At 39.4% G+C, this 21,448-nt stretch overlaps 1 protein-coding gene across 19 annotated transcripts in view; it reads right to left on the reverse strand.

Moving 5' to 3' along the window:
- TENM4 (teneurin transmembrane protein 4) overlaps window positions 1–21,448 on the reverse strand; it is a 1,547,018-nt gene that overhangs the window by 383,148 nt on the left and 1,142,422 nt on the right. For all 19 annotated transcript variants that reach the window (XM_038158275.1, XM_038158258.1, XM_038158266.1 and 16 more), the window contains one exon: window positions 16,264–16,359. The gene's annotated coding sequence lies outside the window, so the exon portion shown is untranslated. The remainder of the gene's footprint in view (window positions 1–16,263; window positions 16,360–21,448) is intronic.

The following is a 21,448-nucleotide window of genomic DNA, read 5'->3' on the forward strand; positions in this document are numbered from 1 at the left end:
ACAACATGACTGGACACTGATGTAGCATATTAGACCAAGATAGTCTAGGGTTTGGATATGATCCTTGGGATCATGTCTTGTCTGCCTTGATTTCTGCTGCCATTGAACCATAGGATGGTTTGGGTTGGAAGGGACTATGAAGATCATTCAGTTCCAATCCTGCTGCCATGAGCAGGGACACTTTCTGCTAGACCAGCTTGCTCCATTCAACCTGGTTTGAACACTTCCAGGGATGAGGCCCCCACAAATTCTCTTCTCTGTTGCCACAGAGGAGATGTATCATGTCCAGCAGTAAAACCCATAGAGGAATCTTCTTAAATCACTTCTTAGCAAGGTGTGATGGACTAGACACCATATCCACACTGAACTTGTGGGAAAGAGAGATCCTTAAGCTGGAATTCAGTCCCCAGCATGCAACATTCAGCCCCATCTTTAAACATGAACCCGTAATACTACACAGTTTGGATCATCACAACCACTCTGACATCCATCTTTCTATCTAACACCCCAGACTATTTAAATTCACATCCAGTCTTCACTACTTACAAGGAATTACAGAAGTTTAGCTATTTGCATTTTTTTTAATGCACAGCTTTTTGAAATCTTAATGTGTGTTGGTTTTGTGATTGGTCACAAAAGTAATCAGAGAAAGAGCAATTTTGTTACTGGGAGGTAGATTCTTATTTAGTACTATCTGCAGCTTCACCAACGATTCAGGCAAATGCTTTCTCAAAACCAGTTACTCACACTGCGTCTCAGCTTCCCAACTGAAGAGGAGGTGTGCTATGTTATTTAAAAATGCCTCTTTTTAAATCTTGTGGAGAGGAAAATCGCTTGTAAGTGGCAATTATTCAGGGAAATTTTCTCCCACCTCCTCAGGAAATAGGTTTTTTACTGTAATTCTTATTCAGGCCATCAAAATGTGAGTCCCTCAAACTCTCCAACTCCTTGAGATCTCTCCTTCCTGGCAGCCCATTCCTGGGAAGCAAAGAATGACCTGAACTCCCACACACTTAGGCAGGGGTTACTGTGTCTTAAATTTATGGGGAACAGGACTGATTATTAGTATTGAGCCTCCTGTGAGGTAAAAGAACAATGTTGAGATAAAGAACAAAAGCACAAGCTTTACTCTTCAGTGTAATTGGACATCAAAGATGGACACTTGTATTTATTTGGGTTAGAAGATGCATTATCAACATGGCAAAGGTAGATGACAGAGTTTGCAAATCTGTGACAAGATAACATAAGACCTCAGTTCAAATAATGAAAAGGGGGTAAATTTTCCACCCTCATTAAAATGTCTGTGGTATCAGTATCTTCATGGGATTTACAGGTGCAATTCATCTTATCCTAATGCACACATATAAAATACATCACCTAAGGAGCTCTGCAGAAGGCTGTTTCCCTTCACTGTCAGTAGATAAAGTCCAGAGTGACTGGCCAAAATGTGGATGTCTGCACTGCCGAGACCTAAAATACAAGGCATGGCAAATTCAACTTCTATGAACTGCCAAGTGTTTTTGGTTTTTTTTTTTTTTTTTTTTAATCTGCCTAATTTCTCAGGTCCCAAAATTTTGATGGATCTTTTAAGTACTCAACAAGCCCACATGAGTTATTAACCATCTGGGAAGATCACCATGCCAGTATATTATTAGTCTATTAAACTGAAAAAACATTTTCAGTTTAATATGTCCCGATAATGTGCTTCCCTGGAATGAGCACACAAATGTATGAAATACAGGACTTCAAAACCAAGTTTAATTCCTCTATATTTTTAAAGACCATACTTTGAAAAGCACAGGTTTTCATATCACAATATTCTGGCATTATTAGTGCTTTTAGTTTTATTCTAGTCTCCTTTTTTGGGTAATCTATTCAGAGTTGCACCAATTCTCCACCCTTTGCATAGCATCGCCTTAAAAGTCATTAAGTATGAAAGAATAACAAGCTGGCCTTGACCTCACCTTCTCTGTATTTGAAAGGAGGCCTTTATCTTAATGTTCTCAAGTTGTGTGTCCTGCTTTGATTAATACACCCATTAGCCCATCGCTTCTATTTTTTTTTTTTTCAATCAGCCAGCATACAACACTCATCAAGAAGCCTTAAGGTTAATTTTAAATGATTTTTCCATATGGTAACTGAGAGATGGCATTCCTTCAGCACTGGCTGTGCAGCTAGCGGCACAGGATAAGGTGGTGGGCTTTGTCTTCAGGGATGCAAAGAACAGTTAGAATCAATGAACTTAAGCATGTTTTCTGACATAAATTCTTCCATGAAGACACCAAGGCAGTGTTCACACCTACGCTGCCTTTGGGCAACATGAGGCTCAGCTCCATCTCACCCAATCTGGCTGATGTACCTAGGTATGAAAATACGGATTTTCTTCCACTTAAGGGTACAGACAGAATGGAAGTTCCTGAGGGTGGTTTCCTCCCATAATGATCTATGATTCTCCTCTGGAGGTGTCTATATCTATATCCAAGGGATGTAAAAAATAGGATTAATCTCACAAGACAACTGCATCTTGCTAGTTTTCTAGACTCCCCTAATGTATAGAAAATAAAAAGTTACACTTTTGTATTCAATTCAGCCATCCTGTTTTATTTGTTCACTAAAGATGAGAGGAACTGAACATTTAAAATTCCTTTTCTTTATGAAGTTTTAAAGAGACACTTAGGAGTTTTTTATGTGAGATGTACTGCCTGAAGTAGGGACAACCAGGGTGATCCCAGGCTGTAACTCATCTATTCATTATTTTACTGTATTGTGAAAAATGGAAATCCACTGTTAATTGTAATCAGAGAGGGGTCAGTGAAATCCTACTAAAAATGGTTATAAATTTTTTATGGAAAAAAGAAAAAATAAACAGGACGGTTTAGCTGGAAGGGACTGCTCTTCAGTTGCTCTCCTATGTGTCACATCTCTACTTCTGGACACATCTCTTTCCTCTTGTTTAGTTCCCAAGGGCTATGCAGCTGCTCTAAGAAAGAAGACGCCACCATTCATGCAAGAGATGATAATCCTTCATCACTTCCACCTTTCCACCCTGACAACTGCTGACCATGGCAGGAGCAACACAGAAAGGAACTGCCTTTATTACATACATTTTTTTTTTTAATGTCAGTAGAAAATAAAGCCTTCCACCTGCTATTGTGCAGCTGAATTTTTAATCTCTGGTGCCACCATGACTGCTGGGAGACGACCCTCAAGCAAGGGGAAGCAGGGTTAGGCACGCACGGGGCAGGACGGCTGTGCTGATGTGATGTGACACACATGTCTATACAGCACCCAGTACAGATATCCCCAGTCGTTAATTGCTGGGCAAAATTCATTTTTTCTCCCCTGGGCAGCAACTCTGGACTGCATTCAGCATGCTGGCATAGAAACTAACATTAAAATTATTTCACTTGCTTTTCCTATGGAAATACACAGTATTCAACTTTTATTTTTAGACTGAATTTTGTTTTTAATGATCAGCCATAAGGAGGTGGCAATTAATCTCAAAGGAAAACTCCACATATCATTGTTGGCTCCAGGTATTGGTGGGACTGATAAAAGAAACAGAGTATGAGAATATGAAGCCATTGATAAACTGATAATGAGTGCTGCTTATTAGGTACTTTTCCATGTGTTTTCTTTGATTTAGAGTCCAGGTCTTAAATAGAAATTTGTTCACTTTATCAACAAAACATTTTGTAAGGCCTTTCGCAGACCAAGTAGGCAAATGCTTCCATATCCCTCTCCAGTTCTTATTTTTCTGGTCTGAACTCATTTGTCTGCAGAAAATTTAGGTGACAATCAGAGAAAAGTCGCATTCAATTTATGCACAAATCCAGACATTAAATAGACTCAGAAGGTGCTGAACATCTGCCAGGTTTTTATGATTACCACAGGCCTCTGCTCTCCTGACAACTAAGCCTGAAACATTGTGACAGCCAGCATGGGTGACAGAGAAAGGGATGGTAGGAGCTGAATGTCTGGGTACCAAAAGCAAAGGCAAAGAGCCAGTGCCATAGGCCATCAGTGCTGAGATAATTTTGCAGCTGAAAGTATTGACTTAGGCACTTACTTTCAGACATCAGCTGGAAAATAACCTCAGTTTTATCGGTAAAATAGGTCTAATTCTATTTGTCTTCCTCTAGGAGACCATGATGCCTTTGGGTTGCTAATGTTTTTGGATGCTCCAGGCTTCTTTGGAAATATGAGCTACTCAAGCAGTAGTTTAAGTGTGGTGAGCACAGGTGCACTCTGCACTATACAATATGTATTTCATCCATATAGGATGCTAATGCCAGTTTAGAGAGGAAAAGGAAATCCTATGCAGATATTTTTCTGAATTAGCAAAGATTATAAGGGTATAGCGGAGTTTGAAAGAATTCCAAATGAGGAATCAAGCCAGAATTTATTTGGTTATAAAAATCCCCATGAATCTTTAACGGGAATGAAAGTGTGAAGGCTATCCCTTGACTTAATTATACTTTTGTTCACTATTTATGTAATATTCTGACCTACCCAAACCTTTTATTTGCACATGTAGTTCTTTACTTAAAAGAGTGATTTTCTTCAGCATGTGTTGTACAGCACTCCCAACATAAGTCCATTTTAAAAATCGGTGCATCTATACATGATAAACAAGGTATTGGGAGGGACTCAGAGGATAAGTTAATGCACCTATTTGTACAGAACTCTCAGGCTGGTTTAATGGTTATGGATGAGGATAGATGTTTCCAATGCTAGGATATGTCATGGTGAAGCAATGTCTAGTCCAAAAAAAATTTTGGTGATGGAGAGAGTTTTGGAGATGGATAAAATTTTTTGTAAGGATAGAGTTCTCCATGGTATGGTGCAACTAGTATGGTGCTACGCTTGTCTTCCCAAGAAACATGTGATGGAACCCTCACTTCTTAGGTCTAGCCAAACATCTGATGGAAGTAGTGCATGGATTTCTTATTTCGTTTTGCTTTGCCTGTTAAATGATCTTAATCAGAACTCATGAGCTTTTACAGTTTTACTCTTTCAATTCTCTCTTCCATCCCACATGGGGAAGTGAGCCAGAAGTTGTGTAGGGTTTAGCTGCCTACCAGAGCTAAACCACAACAATGGGTTAACTTTGAAAATGCCATGACTCAAAGTAACAGCAATGTCCACCTTGAACAAGCATAAGGACACAGAACTTTATCCTGTGGCCAGGCACACAGTCACTTTCAAAGTGAAGGGATTTTAACCCTTTGCTCCAGTGAGTATAACCCATGACACTTGCCATCTAATGTCCTTACCAGCATCTACCTACAAGTCTATTCCTAATAGTGGTTACTGTAATATGCCTTCCTTTGAGTTCTTATTATATATATATGTAGGTATAGATCTGCTGAAAGGAAGGAGTCCAAACTACTGCAATCAGGACCAGAATAAACCCTGGCATGTTTCACTTTATTTCCTTAAAATGCTTCCTCTGTGACACTGTAAGAATACATATTTTCCTCAGACCACACTTGCCTTGCAAAATAGAAATAACATTTCTTAACAAACACACTTTCCTATCCATTTCCTTTTACGTAGAACAAAAACATTTAGGGATAAGGAGTCTAGTATTTAGTGCAAAAGCTCTCACACTAACTCACATTAGCAGATAGTTTCATAAAAAATTGCTAAGGGATTATGGTGTAAGAAATACATGATAGAAGTACTCCTAGATGCTAGGTATCCCTAGATGCTCCTGTTTCCAAGAAATTTGGCTACTGGAAACTTTCAGAAATATAAAAGTATATTTAAATCCACAAGAATCATACTCAGTTTGAGTTTTGACAGAAGGTTTTAGGTACAGTTTTAGCAAAATCTTTTTTCCATATCTAATAAAGTCCCTGAGAAATCACTCCTATCTCCACACTGATATAACTTCAAAATGCCACACACGAAGCACTCCAAGATCATTAACTGGTGTGCAGTGTTGATTTTTATGTTGCGAATTTGATTGAAAACAGAAGTTTATCAGTAAAATGCTGAAATAGCCTTGAATATGGGGAAGTGAATGAGTATAATTGCTGATGGGTTCTTTTTATTATCAAGGAGTCTTGATTATAGCTTCATAGACTTAAATTATGGCAAATCAAGGACAAGATCAATTTACTATCTAAGCAAATATTTATATGAAGCTGGAGATTGGCATATATTGATCTGTTTATAAGGACCATAATTCTTTCTGCAAAATGCATTGGCATTGAGCAGTGCTCTTTTCTCTATGTGCTTCCTCAATAGCAAGGAGCTGAAAGTCATGAAGAAAAAAGAAAACACAATTAGGAAAGTCAGAGAGCTTATCCCAAATGTCAAATGCAGCTGCAAACCCAAGTCACTTATTACGGACAGCCCTTTAGATGGAGACTGATTAATGCCGGGTTGTGCATTGTAGATAAATTGATAAACAATTCTTGTAGTAAGTTAGAAATCCTGCTTGAAGGAAAAGAAAGTGCTCAGAGCATTAAGTTGTCAAGCTGGCAAGTACTGATGGGCAACATCAGCCAGGGCAGAGCATCAGCTGCAACATCCCGAGTCTCCCTGCATTTGTAAGAGGTCATTTCGATATAAAGTAGGAGAGCATTCCTAATTTGTGGGATGAAGAAGGATCCCTGTGAAATGACGACCATTCCCAAGAAAGGCTGCTTTTGTTGAAGGAAAAGGCGAGTGTGGGGGCAGGGAAGAGAAGAGGCCGGATTATCTTTTGTTGCATTTGACAGTTGAAAAGGCCCTGGTGAATAATTACCCTTAAAACTAACAAACAAGGATAAAGAAAAAAAATGCATAAAAAGAGAAGAAAAAACCCCTTGACCTCTCCCCAGACACAATAGCTCCCTTTGAAATAAAAACAAAATAAAAATAACTCATACAGGGAAAAATAACTTAATTTGACTTTCCTTTCTACTCTTGGCAAGTGTACACATACGCTCACATATATACATACATATATATATATATATATATATATATGTACAATTGGCAATCTCCCCTGTCACAGTTATCTTAAACTTTTCTAGACTTGAACCATTCATCAGCAAAGCTTATGCAAAATGCAATAAAAAAAATCAAGGGAAACTCCAGCAGCAAAAAGAGCACCCTTGGTTGAAGGCCCTATTGGCTTAGCCACAAAAGAATGATTCCTGGTGAGAGCAGTTTTCACCTGTTTTGCATACTCCTTATTTGGCTGTTAATTGGCATTATATGGAAACTTACCTACAAGGCCATGGGAACCAAGAAGCATCCCTTACCCTCTCCTTCTTTGAACAAGCAGAACCCAATTAAAGCACAATTATCTCTCTTCTGCTATTAGCATCCTCCAGCAACAGAAACACACAGATAGGAGAAGTATCGTTAGTCTGACAGCAGCCACCTTTACATATGAAAATTTTTTTAAAGGTCATAAAGAAAATAAAGGAGACAAAAGTGGTCCAGGCTTTGGTGAGCTGAAGGGCAGTAGTTTTTTAAAAATATTTGATCTAGATATCCAGATGATTTTCTAAATACATTTATTTTCACCACGGAGTAACTGACCTAAGACTCAAAATGCACTCGAAGTGTTTGGAGGCATGCCTGGAAAAATAAAGGAAATGGCCAAAGAACAAGAGGAAAAATAGACACAGGTGTCTCCCCAGAAAGTCCAAGCTGTCTCAGAAAGCTGTGAAATTGACAATTCCTCTGGCAGGACTATGGAAAAACATCTCAGGGGGAAACAAACAACCATTTTTCAAACCGAAGCCCAGAGTCAACTCCTAAATCCATATCCTGCTGCTTAGTATTGTAAATCTCCAGCCTACATTCTGCATTCCCAACATGAATGGTCAGCACTCCAAGATGATCATGACTCAGAAAGGGTTCCAGTGACACGATTTGTGGGTTTTTTGGACACAATTTTTGAGGTGTCCTTGGAAAATGAACACCCACCACTGTTCTCAGTTACATACGTGCCTGGTTGTGACAGACTTGGAAGATAACTCTGCATACCTTCCTTATCAGAAGTCATCCCCAAGTTGGCAAATGTTTGCACTACCACTCATCCTGTCTCATCAGCAGCTACTAAGAATATGTATGTGTCAAGAAACGTCATGCATTTCATCACTTCAGCAAGTCATGCCATCAAAAAGCAATTTGTGTCCCAGGTCATTCCTTCAGCTTTCCCTCTGGATGACAACTACAGGCTTTAAAATACTGAGGAAAGAAACAAACAAGCTCACTTTTTTCTTTTTTTTTTCTCGTTTTTTTTCTTTGGGCTATTCCTCTGCTGTATTTCCAACATTTAACAGGTCCAGTTCACACATTTTGTTGAAGAGGAATGTAGTAAGTCCAGGCAGAAAGCCGAATTCTCCTCTGAGAGGTGCCCCAGAGGTGCCTGTCTGCTGCCCCAAGGTCTTGCCAGCAAATCTCAATGTTAACATTTTTAGGAATTTCAGTTTTACAGTCATTGCATGTGCTTGCAAATTGATTTAATTTCCCAAACAAGTTAACAGCATAATGCCTGGGAGGATGGTTTTTAGGATGTCATCAGCTCTTTGACCCCCTACAGCAGATCTCCTGCTTTCTTCTCTGGAGAGCTCAATGCTGCAGCTACACAGTTCTCCTGTCCAAAGAGAAAACCATGTCATTGCACATGTGCTGTTCACTTTTGTCATGGCACACATGGTTTTTGCTTTTACCACGGTTGGCCAGTGCAGTGAGAGGGAGAGAGACAGTGTCCCTTCTCCAAAAGCCAATGGAACAGAGGTGGCTGTTGTAGACTCTCTACATAAGCAGGGCAATTGAAAACAAGAAATACAGTTCTGCCCGTGGATCTATTCCCAGACTAAATGGAACTTCTGCTAGTTGGGTAAGTGTGTTAACAGATCACCAAGGAATGGTAAGGAATTGGTTAAAGAGATCAAAAGATTAAACAAGGGGCAATAATGTGAAAATTATGCCACTGCATTTATCTACAAAAATAAAAACTTTCCCCTGTGCCCTACTACCATGTAATACCCAGAGGCTGCTCTGAGAGCAGTGGAGCAGGATGAGCAAATCCCTGTCTTGCAGCATAAAGATGAAACCTGCAGGGAGACAGCTGCAGTGGAAAGGATTGAAATTAATGTCAAGCAATAGATGAGGTTTTGGTGGAGATTTTGATGAGATTTATTGCTGAAAATGTTTTCCCTGGCAAATGTCACATCATTAAAATTTAAAAAAAACACCCGCAATAGAATTAAGAAAATAAAGAGAAACTCAAAAACACTATCTTGATAAATGGCAGCTTGAAACTCAGTCCTCAGGCTCTCAGGATCAAAGATGGTCTTCTTCATAAGGAAGTGTGCAGAAGTGCTAAAATGTCCTTTCAGATCTTTTTACCTCATCAGGTCCATCATCTGTGACTCCAGAGCATATGCTTTATGAACAGTAAAGCTATTTTGCCAACATCTTTCAGGGTGTGGCTGAGTCTAACTGGGAACAGCCCTTGGAGCAAATTCTGAAGCTAAGCACTTCCTAGCAGAGCCATGTCATTTATACACAGTCTAATATGGGTGTATTAGGATCCTGTAAATATAAACAGTGGCATTTGCTTGTTGAAGAAGCTCCCTGGGGAGCCTCTTCTGTGCTGTCCTTGGTGGGACAGACAGAAGAATTATTCCTTAATGCCTGGTAATTACACATGAAAGTGTCAGTTCTCTGGCACAGACAGCAAAAAGTGAGGATTGCAGGTGAATTGTGTGTTTGCCTCAAACAGGACAGCAACTCTGCATGAGGTTGGCCAAGCCAATTTTTATTTTCTCAAAAGGACTGAATGGTCTGTAGGTCTGAGTGCATGCCTCAGGCATGCAGCCGCCTGCCCCTCCCTATAAGTACCTTGCATTTAGCAATCCTTGAAGAAAACAAATTGTTTTCATCATGCAGGGATGAACAATCCTCCTTGAGGCAGATGTCCAGCTCAGAAAAACATTTCTCCAGGCTTTGGATTCTCTGTACTTTGGCTGCTGTTCTCATAAGCACTTGTGTTTGTTGGTCCAGCTACACTGGGAAGATCCTTGTGAACAGGGTTGCATGGAACTTGTCTTTTCTGAGCTGGCCTGTAATTCATAGGTGCTGATATCTCTATTAAAACCCAGTGAAGTTATCTTAACAACAATGCCATGTTATGTTAATATACTGGCAATATACCAACAGTGTAAGAGCTACCTACACACATATTATTTATATATATTGCTAATATTATTAGCACACATGTGTTCAGGATGGTAGTTTCAGCTCAGTCAGACTAGTCCATTCCTAACTAACAGTTTAAGTCTCACAAAATAAAGAATTTATTTCTCTGCCTAGATCAGGTAAGAGCTGTGTCTGCTTGGCATTCAACACAAGAAAATAAACTATTTAAAAATTAGCAATAGAGCAAAAAAAGAGACTGCTCTACTTCTAAGGCACTAAACCTTACCAAACTGATGACTGTCCGTTATTATAATTGGTTGTTATTACAAAATGGAACTGGGGAAGAATCTCACCTGTGGAAGTATATTTTAAATTGTCTTCTGTATTTAAGCCTGTCCTTCAATTTAGGGCTTAACAGGACTTCTCACAGGAGCTAAACACATGCTGAACAGTTTTGCCGCAACAGTACTCAAGGGTGCTTTCTTGCACCAGGTGAAGACAGATCCTGTAACTCACTTTCAATTATTTTTCCATACTTTTGCTGTTTGGATTATCCTGTTGCATGAGAAATGAATGCCCCTACTCACTTTGTTGTTTGTTTTGCCTGACAACATGCAGAGGCTTCTTAACCCTGGTGAGAATGCACACAAAATATAAACTTCCCCAGCAGCAGAGTTGAGGACAGTCAGACACAGTTGCAAAATTAGCATTAAAATCAGATGAAAAAGCTCTGCTTTTTCACACAGAAACATTTCATACTCTCCTGCAAAATGGAAAGTATGCTTATGTGCCCCAAAGCAAATTTTGCTCCCTCACCCCACTGTCACCTCACCCTAAAAGTCAATGTCTAATGAGAATCTGTAAATTAAAACAAGTCTACATTGGATCAACATTTCAAAGCTTTGCCATGAACAAAGTGAGTTTACCTCAGCTATCATGAGCGAGCAAAAGCATCTTCCAGTACCTAAATGGGCTACAAGAGAGTTGGAGAGGGACTTTTGACAAAGTGAGGAGGGACAGGACAAGGGGAAATTGTTCAGACTGATAGAGGGCAGGGTGAGATTAGGTATCAGAAAGAAATTCTTCACTACGAGAGTAGTACGGCACTGGCAAAGGCTGTGAAGATGTCACTCCTCCATCCCTGGAGGTGTTCAAGACCAGGCTGGATGGGGCTTTGAGCCACGTGGTCTAGGGGAAGGTGTCCCAGCCCATGGCACAGGTTTGGAACTAGACAGTCTTCTTGGTGCCTTCCAACCCAAACCATTCTGTTAGTCTATGATTTTATGGTTTTATGAAAAGAAAACTGGGATGAAAATCCCTGGATGCATAGCTACCTTGAGTCCTCAATAAGTTAGCTCTCTGTACCATGGCTGTGGGTGACAAACAAGGGTTTGCACACAGTCCCCAGGGGTGGCACGTGCCACCATGGGCTGTGCTACTCAATCCAGGCTGCAAAGTAAGGGGTGTCAAAGAGCTTTGGCCATGGCACAGTGGGGTTCTGGCCAGCTCTAGGACAATGGCACAGTGCTTATAGGAGCTACACATCTGCTGCAAGGGGAAGATACGCAGGCATGGAGAGGGAACTGAGGATGCACAGCTCTCACTGAAGCATCTGTGCTGTTTGTAGTCACTGGCTGTGACAGCAGCACATACAAGCTGTGTGGGCCGTGTGCATGGCACTGTTAGATAGGTCTATAAAGTACATATGAGATCATCCAGAGATACACAAAAAAGCCCTCAGTGAAACTCTGTAAGATCATAAAAGCAGTAAAACTGTGCCAGAGCATCGGGATGGCTCAGCCTGTTCATGGAGGTGGGGGGTAAGGCTAAAAGCTGTTGCACTTACAGGCTGTGGGTTAAGCCTATGTTATGCTCACCACACAGCACCATGGTTTTCAGAAGGAAAATGCTATGATATTTTGGTGTATTTGTTAAACCTACAAGGAGATGAGCAATAAGTATCCCTTATTCTCTGAGATACACTATATCTGCAGCTTAAGGCAGTTCCACCACTATGAAGTTACCACTTTTTCCAAACAATGTAATGATGGGATCTTTGCCATTTCTTTGCTGTTGTGTATCGTTTCTTTGGAGGGTGTGAGATCACATCTCCTGCGTGTCACAACAGGAAGAAAAAAACTGGGCTGAAAATAGATTTCTGCAGCAAAGCAAAAGAAAAGCAAGATCCGATGTGTCAAAGAAATGCATCTGCAATTCACTTGCAGATCTAAACAGGGAGAAAACGGTTGACAGACAATGTACAAACAGTTCCTGTAATAAACGTTTGAGTTCATACTGGTTTCTACAGCCACCCCCCACCTGCTGCATACTCCACAGCCAAGTTCCTAATTACAGCCTTCCTATTGTCTTCTAGTTCCTCCTCTGCTAAAATAATGGGAGGAGAAAGGTTTATGGAAACTGATGCACTTGACAGCAAAAATAAATAAGCAAATGAATACATAACTAACTAAGTAAAGAATTAATCTAGTAGTCTCCAAGACAAGGCTCTTCTATCATACCTCTGGAACCTTGAGCCAAATTTCAAGTGTTATTCGAGAAAAAATATGATCTGGTAACTCAGAGAATAAGATGTAAGTATCAATGCTTAATTTACACTGTGTGACATTGATTTGAATAAATAGTACCTTTTAGAAGGATGTCTCTCTATATTGTGGGTTGAAACAAGATGCCTTGTGGGAAAAATGAGAAGCTCCCCATGATTGTGTAACACCTCTATGGTTATAGCACCTGGAGGCTTTGAGTGTATCATGAGCACAACGTGTTAGATGCTGCATAAATATACAGTTGCTAAAGATGCTTATCTTGTATTTGTAGTGTAAACAAGAAGATATGCCATACAGTTTTGGTGACAGGTTGATCACGGCTAAGAAGACAGGGGACTTAAGGAAATTTGAAAACACATACACATTGTTTAGCAGTTTCTAATTTGTTGGGACAAGTGGATTTTTACAAAAACTTATTCCTAAAACTTTATCAATATAAAGTGCTTGCAAAAGTCCCCAAAGACATAAGAGTTGCCTTATGGTTTAACAGGAAAATATAAAGGAAAAGAGTGCACAGGTTGCAGCAGAATAGCATGACAGCCAACAACAACAATCAGTGTTTTCAAGCTGGGTATCCAATGCCAACTACCTAATGCCATCTTTCTCACCTGAATGAGAAGAGCAGTCTGATCAGCAATGAGCTACAGTTTCCACTGAGAGCTGCAAGAGGACAGCAGCTCCAAAAATCATCCTGTTTCCAGATCAATGTTGGCGGCTCCTGAGAAACGCTCTATATACCCTGAGGCATGTTGTTACTTTTAATGAGAGAGTAAAATAACTGACCCTGCTATTTGTACTGTTCATATTCATCTTGTGTGTGCATTGAAGAGGGACACAAAGGTGTTTAGAGGGCTGGAGACCTTCTCCTGTGAGAAGAGACAGGCTGATCAAGTTCGGGTTGTTCTGCCTGGAGAAGAGAAGGCTACAGGGAGACCTTAGAGCTCCTTCCAGAAGGGGGCTACAAGAGAGCTGAAAGAGGGGCTTTTGACAATGGCATGGAGGGACAGGACAAGAGGGAATGGCTTTAGTCTGGCAGAGGTGAGGTTTAAATTGGGTATTAGTAAAAAATTATTTCCTGTGAGAGTGATGGAGCACACCCACAAGTTGCCTGGAGAAGCTGTGACTGCTCCATCACTGGAAGCACTCAAGGCCAGATTGGATGGGGCTTTGAGCAACCTGGCCTAGTGAAAAGCATCCTTGCTCATGGAAGGGGGTTTAGGAATGAGATCTTTGAGAACCTTTCTATCCTCAAACATTACATAATTCCAAGACTTCCCAGATAGTACTGGACCAGCTAGTATGGCATACCTTTGAAGCAGCTCTGGAAAGACTCCTTGAGGGGAAAATGTGCCTCATAGCTGGCATGACTGACTCCACTACCCAGCTGGACATAACTGGGGAAAAATTCTGTGATTCTACAGGAAATAACTGATTTGGATTCTATAATTGACTCTTTGACCATATGTCACTACTCAGATCTCCTGGTAGCAAAAGGGTTATCAAATGCATCATGGTTGTAAAAACAGCATTTTGCAATGAGTAGCATTTTGTAATGAAAGTCTTCAGATTACATTAATGAGTAAGAATTCACCTTCAGTAAAAAGCTATTTAGACATATCCTCTGAAATTCTTGTCTCTTAATAGAGAGCTTGTCATGTGCAGCGACTCCCAGCAATTTGAGAAGAATTACTTTAAAGATTTCCTCTTCTTTTCCTTACTTCACTCAGTTTTCTATCACCTCATTATACTGTTACCACTTACTATGAAACCTTGGCTTTGAAAACACTTTTTTTCTTTCTCTTTTCCCCTTTTTCTTTCTTTGTTTTTTATGCCTAGTCATTATCTTGCAGTGAAATCTTTCTCGGGGGGTTAACTTTTTGAACTCTTGCTACAGACACAACATTTCAGCTCACACCAGCCCTAATACTTTCCTGCCCATGGCAGGGGAGGATTGGAGTTAAATGATATTTATGGTCTCTTCCAACCCAAACCTTCCTATGATTCTAAGATTATGAGGAAAAAAAAGCAATTTAATTCCTTATAGGAGTACATGGTTTCTCTCTAAGGAGTAAAGAACAAAGTCCAGGACATGACTCGTAGGCAAAATTTTCATGCTTTGGGAACTGCCTCTTCTTTCTTACGCCAGAATCTGTGTAGTGCTGGTGATTAAAGCACTGGTGTTCACTAATCATTTTCATTTTGTATTGCACGTACACATAATTCTGCATCAATTTCATTTAAATATCACTTTATATTCATGGCTTTGACTTTTAGAACTCCTCCTACTGTACTTGTAGTTTTAATATTAACAGGCATTTCTTTCTCTCCATTCATCATTCATGTCAAGATTCCCAGGCTGAGGTGAACATTTGCTGTTTCTTTATATGGCAGGAGCCACAGGTGCCCCAGCCCTTCAGGTCGGGGTGAAAAGTTCTTAAATATCATCCCTCAGCAACATTCTCTAAGAAAGTGTGTTTTGATTTGAAAGGTGACTAGACAATCTCCAGTGGTCCCTGCCAACATCCAGTATTCCATGATTCTTTGATTCATGCTTCTGCTTCTCTACCATTTCCTTGTAATGTTCTGTCTACTGGATAATGCCAGCTTTGCTTGAGATGTCCCAGCAATGATCTCCAAGCAACCTTCCCTCTTGATCACTGTGGACAATGCCACCATCCTGTCACATGCCTGTAACCTTGATATCATCTTCAACTCATATTCCTGTCCACTCCAGATGCCACTTCCCAGTTACATTGAAGCCACACAACCATTCAAAGTATGATCTGTGTATCATACTTCAGATAATGCCTTTCCTTGCTCTCTACCCATCTAGGTAAATCTCTTATCTCAGACCTTATCTTTGAACATGTCAATTACAGCAGAATTCCTTTCTGTCACTTACATCACAGATGTAAATTTGCCCTGATGATATTCCCTGGATACAAAGGCCATTTTTCCACATATAGCATTTGTTTTCCTTCCCCATTTCTATCAAAATTAAGCTGGCTGCATCCAATCAACCAGTCATTTTCCATAGTTTATGCACTGGATTTTGAGTGCTTTTGTATTTTCTTTCATGCTGCTCTCCATAAACACATGTAACATTACCTTGCTAGTGACTTTCTTTCTCTGTAGCAACATCTAAAATTCTCTGACAAGGACTAGGTTGCAGGTGTGCTATTAGCATTGCCTGTCATACTGACCAGCACTTTCTTATCACATCCATGGTTCTCCTTTGTCTGTCACTATCCACAGCTTCTTGATTTCTACTAAGATGTAAGTAATTTCATGCAGAGAATGTCTATGTGTGTAGAGTGCCTGGCACAGCAGAAATGAATCCATGACTGAGACTGTGATGCAAATTATCCTTGTCAACTAATAAAAATAGACACAGGTCAATAATAGACACATTCTAGAGAAATTAGTAAAATTCCTCATGATTTCAATTAGAGAAATCTCCTCAAGAAAGATTACAAACATAATAATTTTATTTTAAACAACAAAACATGATTAAAACATCCCGGGTACTGGAATTAGTACTCACTTTTGGTGGTTGCCTTCTTAGAAATATCTAGGAACAATCCATCAAATGCTTCTTGTGGGATACTGTTGTAACCTAGACGTGTTACTCTCAGTCTACCTGAAAAATACAGAGACGTAAAAAAAAAATCAGTGTTTTGTTCAGTGATTTTTAACTTATTTGCTATAGATACATAAATTAAAACATCTACTTACTGTTATACGGGGTATCTAAAACAGTCATCTATACATACATGGTTCCTGCTATAATATGACATCAGCACAACTAGGGTATGCTTAGTCATCTCATAGAAAAAAAAAGCATTTGTTAAATGCAAACTAAGATTTTTTTAACAACACTCAGAATTAAATGCCTGTCCTTGACCAACTGTGCAAACATCCATTCCTTTGCCAAAAGAGTAATTAATCAGTTTCTCTACTGGAGATTCAAGGGTTTCCAGTTAACACGGCAGTTGTTCCTTTCCTCTTCTGTGTTTTTGCAGGCTTCAGAAGGTAAAAATAAAAAGATTTTTTTTTTTAAATTTATAAGGTTATCCCAAATATCTCCTTTCTTAAGTCTCCTTCCCTTTGTTAGAGAGAAATGGCTGAGATCTTTCAGAGATGCCTCTTGTTTCCACTCACATCAGTAAACTACATCCTATCTGAGTTGTGTGTGGCATCAGAGGCCAAATTTAATGATGCATGTGTCACAAACCTATCACACTACACACAGAATGTTCAAAGAAAGTGCATAGCAGCACTGGGGCTCCTCTTCTGCCTCTCATTAGCTAGTTAGTCTCAAGGCCCTTTTCTTAGCTCCTGTCCTTGTCTCAGGATGACCATGTCCCATATAGACTGGGACAGCAAGACGGTGTGTGCAGTTTCACTGAAAGCCACATTTGCCAGACCCATCAGCTCTCCCAGGCAACCCACTTTGTTAGATACGCATCTATTTTACATTCACTCCGGTGCACAAGGTCTTGCAGAATTGAAAAAAAAAAGTGAAATTAGAAGGCTGAGTGATATGGTAGCATACTGTTAGAGAAGGGGGATTCCATGTCTTTCTTTGGCAACTTCTTTCTGCATATATGGTCCAAAACTGCATTGACCTTTGAATCTTGTCAATTGCAAATTAATTTTGAATCCAAGCTGTCTACTGAAAAGGTGCAAAGGTCACCTTTAAATAGCTGCTCTGCTACATTGCCCTTTACTCCATGGTCCACATCCTTTGTCTTCTTCCAATTAATTTTGCTTCTTCAAGAACACTCCTTGCCACTGATTGTGTCCTCATACAGATTATTTCTCCTCCACATGCATTTTTCAAAGCCGCATCTCATTTTGTCATTTCCTGCCTAAGGTTTCCAGTCTCTCTATTTTTGCTGATTTATGCAGTGCCACCCAATTTGGATCATTTGTGATTTTAATTAACGTGAACTCTTTTCCTGTCTTTTGGCTAATGAATGAAGATATTTAAAGAAGACTGGACTCATGACTGCTCCCTGATGTTCCCCCACTAGAAAACTCATGTGATTCAACACATTTTCATTTATTATCTCACTTCACTAATGGCCCTATGGATGGTTTTTAATCAACATCACAGAGTCCTTATCTAAGCCAATCTGAATTAATTTTGTGAGTATCCTCTCTTGCTGATGCTCACTTCAAATAGAAGAAAACAAAAGCAGAAGAGGCCATCACTCACTAGAATGCTTCTCTGCAAGACCTGGAAATGAGGAGGTAGTGAGAATAAATTGTTCACTTTCCTCTCTCAGGACTCTGGTAGACTTAGGATCCCTTGTCACCATAATGTCTATACTACTATATATACTACTCCCGATTTTCAATATAAGTATTTTAAAACTGTTTGTCAAGGCAGGGAAGTGTTATTATTCCCACTTTGGAGAATAAGCTCCAGCACAGAAAATATAAGGAAGTGGTCTGCTCTGCTCCTTTAGCAGTCATGGTTAGAAACTGAGGGTTTAAGGTTGCTCTTGCAGCTACACCTGTCTTCTGAAAGTTCCTGTGACATGCTCACATGTGTGTCTCTGGGATGACCCATCAAATGCACCATCAAAATGATTACATCTCTTAAACAAAAAACCCCAACCAACCAACCAACCAACTAAACTAAATCCAACTAAAACAACACAAACCCCTAAATGTCAGGACATCCATATTTATATCATGACCTGAATGCCATTTTGAGAAAACAGGTCCAAATAATGTAAAGTGATTTAGAAAAGGTGAGACTCGGGTATTCAGAACATATAACTGCCTAATCTAGACCACAGGATACAGAGTAAGTCTTATAGCAGTATATGTTGGATCTGGTCCTAAAGTTATTTGGGCATCTCCTTCTCACTCACCTGAGTTTTGAGATATTCCTGAAGTCCTGGACCAAAGTGTTTTCCTTGACGCTATAGAGGATGTTTATACTGGATTTGAATCCTGATGAACAAAGTCTAAAATATGTTCCCCACCTAAGAAGTTCTTTCCTTTCCTATCAAGAGTATAATTATGTCATGTGATGGACATTTCCACTCCAGTCATGGCTCTATGTTTCCTAAAAAGTAGGGTCCCACTGACTACATGCACAGCATCCTCCACAGTCACCTCCTGATAAACTGTTTTAATCAGGTAGTTACATTCCTTTTGGATTAAAATTAAAAATACTTTTCTGCTACAACAAAAAGGCATGTATAACATTGATTTCTTTATGTGGGCAATTTATTTTCTGAAATATTAATTGATGTTTCTGATTGAGCTCTGAATTACTTTCAAAACCTTTAAGTTTATGCGATTTTTAATAAAAGCCAGCAGGACATTTTTAAAATGTTGCTATTATCCCCTCTTCCCACCCACCCTCTCTATAAATCAAAACCCGTGGGGAGACAACAGACGAACAATACCCTTCCACCCCCATTAAAAAAAAAGGAAAGAAAGAAAAATAATGAAAAAGGACAGGGACCAAATATTTCCAGAAGCATCAGCAATCATAAAGAAACCAATCACAAGCTAAGAAATTATCTAAGCGAGCACAGAGGGAGGCAACAATATGAAGAAGACAATTCAGAAAATATTTGCAGGAGCAAAATTTATAAATACTCATTATGTCTTTTGAACACATGTCCAAATTAATATGTGTTCTTGCATCTTCCTTTACCATTAATATATTTAGTGCAAGAAGATATGTAGGATAAAATATTGTCACCAATATTCTCTTTATATTAGGAAATAATTACACAGTTTTTTCACTGCAAACTTTTAAACGTGGCCCAGCTGGAAATGAATTGCCTTTGACTTGCTAAAAATAAGCATAAGAAACTTAATGTAAGTCCATCACCAGTGCAATTTATACTATACACCACTTCTGTAAGGTGTAATTAACAGCGCATTGCTACAATTTATTATTGGTTTAAAAAGCCTGAAAATCAGATCCTTCCAGCAAAATGGGAAAATGGGAAGCTATGTGCCAGGCATATTATTCTGGCTTATATTAATTTAGTTATTTCACCTTTGGTGCACATTCATCTATCCATACAATGTGAATGCTTCATTGAGAATGATGCTGGGTACTGAACCTTTGGCTCAATATGAAATACGAACTCTGAAGCATAGCTCCAATAATACTTCCATTTGCATTACTATGATTAACATTCCTCTGAATAGGAAGCATCCACTAATATTAATTGCAGAAATAGTGAGATTCCAACTGTCATAAATCACTGTGCAGTGTAAAGCAAGTTCTCAGAAAACAGCAGAGAAAAACTCTTGGTTTTTGGTTTTTTTTTTTCTGAGTTCACTTCAACCTCATTTTAACCAGGCTTTTTCATTTGTGTCCATTGACAAGACAGTAGTTATGCTTTTCTCTTGATTAACACACTCTTTTCAGTAAGGTCCTAAACAGCTTTCACATGAAAGGTTGAATCCAACAAAGCATGTTTTTTCTCATTAAAGACTTAGCATTCACCCACAGGTAATTTATCACACAGATACTCCCTGTCTCACAGGAAGGAGAGTGGCCTTGAAGCCAATGTTCTTGGTCTGATCAGAAGTTTTCTCCACAACAGTTAAAATGAATGCCTTTTCAAAGATGGTGATTGCTGAATTCATTTAGTAAGTGAAAATATGGGAGGGGAAAAGATACACAGTTTCTCTATTAAAGCACAAGGAGACATTTTGCCTTATTTGAAACAATATAATCATTAAATCTGTATGATCTTATTGAAATTTAATTTATATATTTATATATTTGTATCATTTCCCCTTCACTTGTATTTCTTTCTCCCACAGTTACCAAAACTGTCAATATTCATTGATTCATCAAAGCAAGCAACCCTGACATTTGGTGCATCAGCTTTCATTTGTAACAGGCATATGATGCAATGATTTATTTTGATGTATCACATTGTACCACAAAGAGCATCCAAAAATAAAAATGCTTTCATTAGAAGTGTTGTGAAAACAAAGCATCTTCATCAGGGACCACACACAAGGAAAGAAAAATTTCTTGCCACCTGCGCTCTTTAGTCCAGGCTTTTGATGGTTGGATTGCTTTGGAGTTTGCTTGCTTGGGGGTTTTTCAGACATGCTATTTCCAAATGTATCATATATTCAAAAAGCAACTGGAGGGTCTAAGCAGTGTTCAGAGCTGGAAAGAGCAGAGATTTTCCTAGCTGGTATCCTGCTAACCACAGTAGGTGAGGTGCTCCTGAATTACTGTGGTATCAAATGAGTTCCTAATGACAGTGCCCACCTTGCAAGAAAAGGCTTTTCCTGAGATGGCAATTAGTGCCAACCTCAAAGACACCGGAAATGATCATAGATGGCCTGGCTGCTTGGCTGCCAGTGGGAGGGTAAGGAAAGGTCATGGGCATATCCTCACCAAGGACATTCATACTAACTGTCTTTTCTGGCCAAGAATACTTTAGTTTTCGTCTTTGCTCCTGATTGGAGGACCCACAAAGCAGTTATACATTTTCAGGTAGGAAACATTTTCCAACTACAAATAATTCTTTTAGCAGACATTTACCATTAAGCGCAGGTTTAAGTCTCACTGGGGACAGCAGAGCTTCAACATGTGCTTGAAGTCAAGCATTCCCTCAGAGGGCTGTGGCTGAATGGGGAAGAGACTAAAGAGCTGGAGATGCTTAGGACCAGGAATAAATACATATATGCCTGCATATACCGGTCTCTGCTGCTTCTGATTG

Source organism: Motacilla alba, chromosome 1 (assembly GCF_015832195.1).
Source record: "Motacilla alba alba isolate MOTALB_02 chromosome 1, Motacilla_alba_V1.0_pri, whole genome shotgun sequence".
In the NCBI taxonomy this organism is placed as follows: domain Eukaryota; kingdom Metazoa; phylum Chordata; class Aves; order Passeriformes; family Motacillidae; genus Motacilla; species Motacilla alba.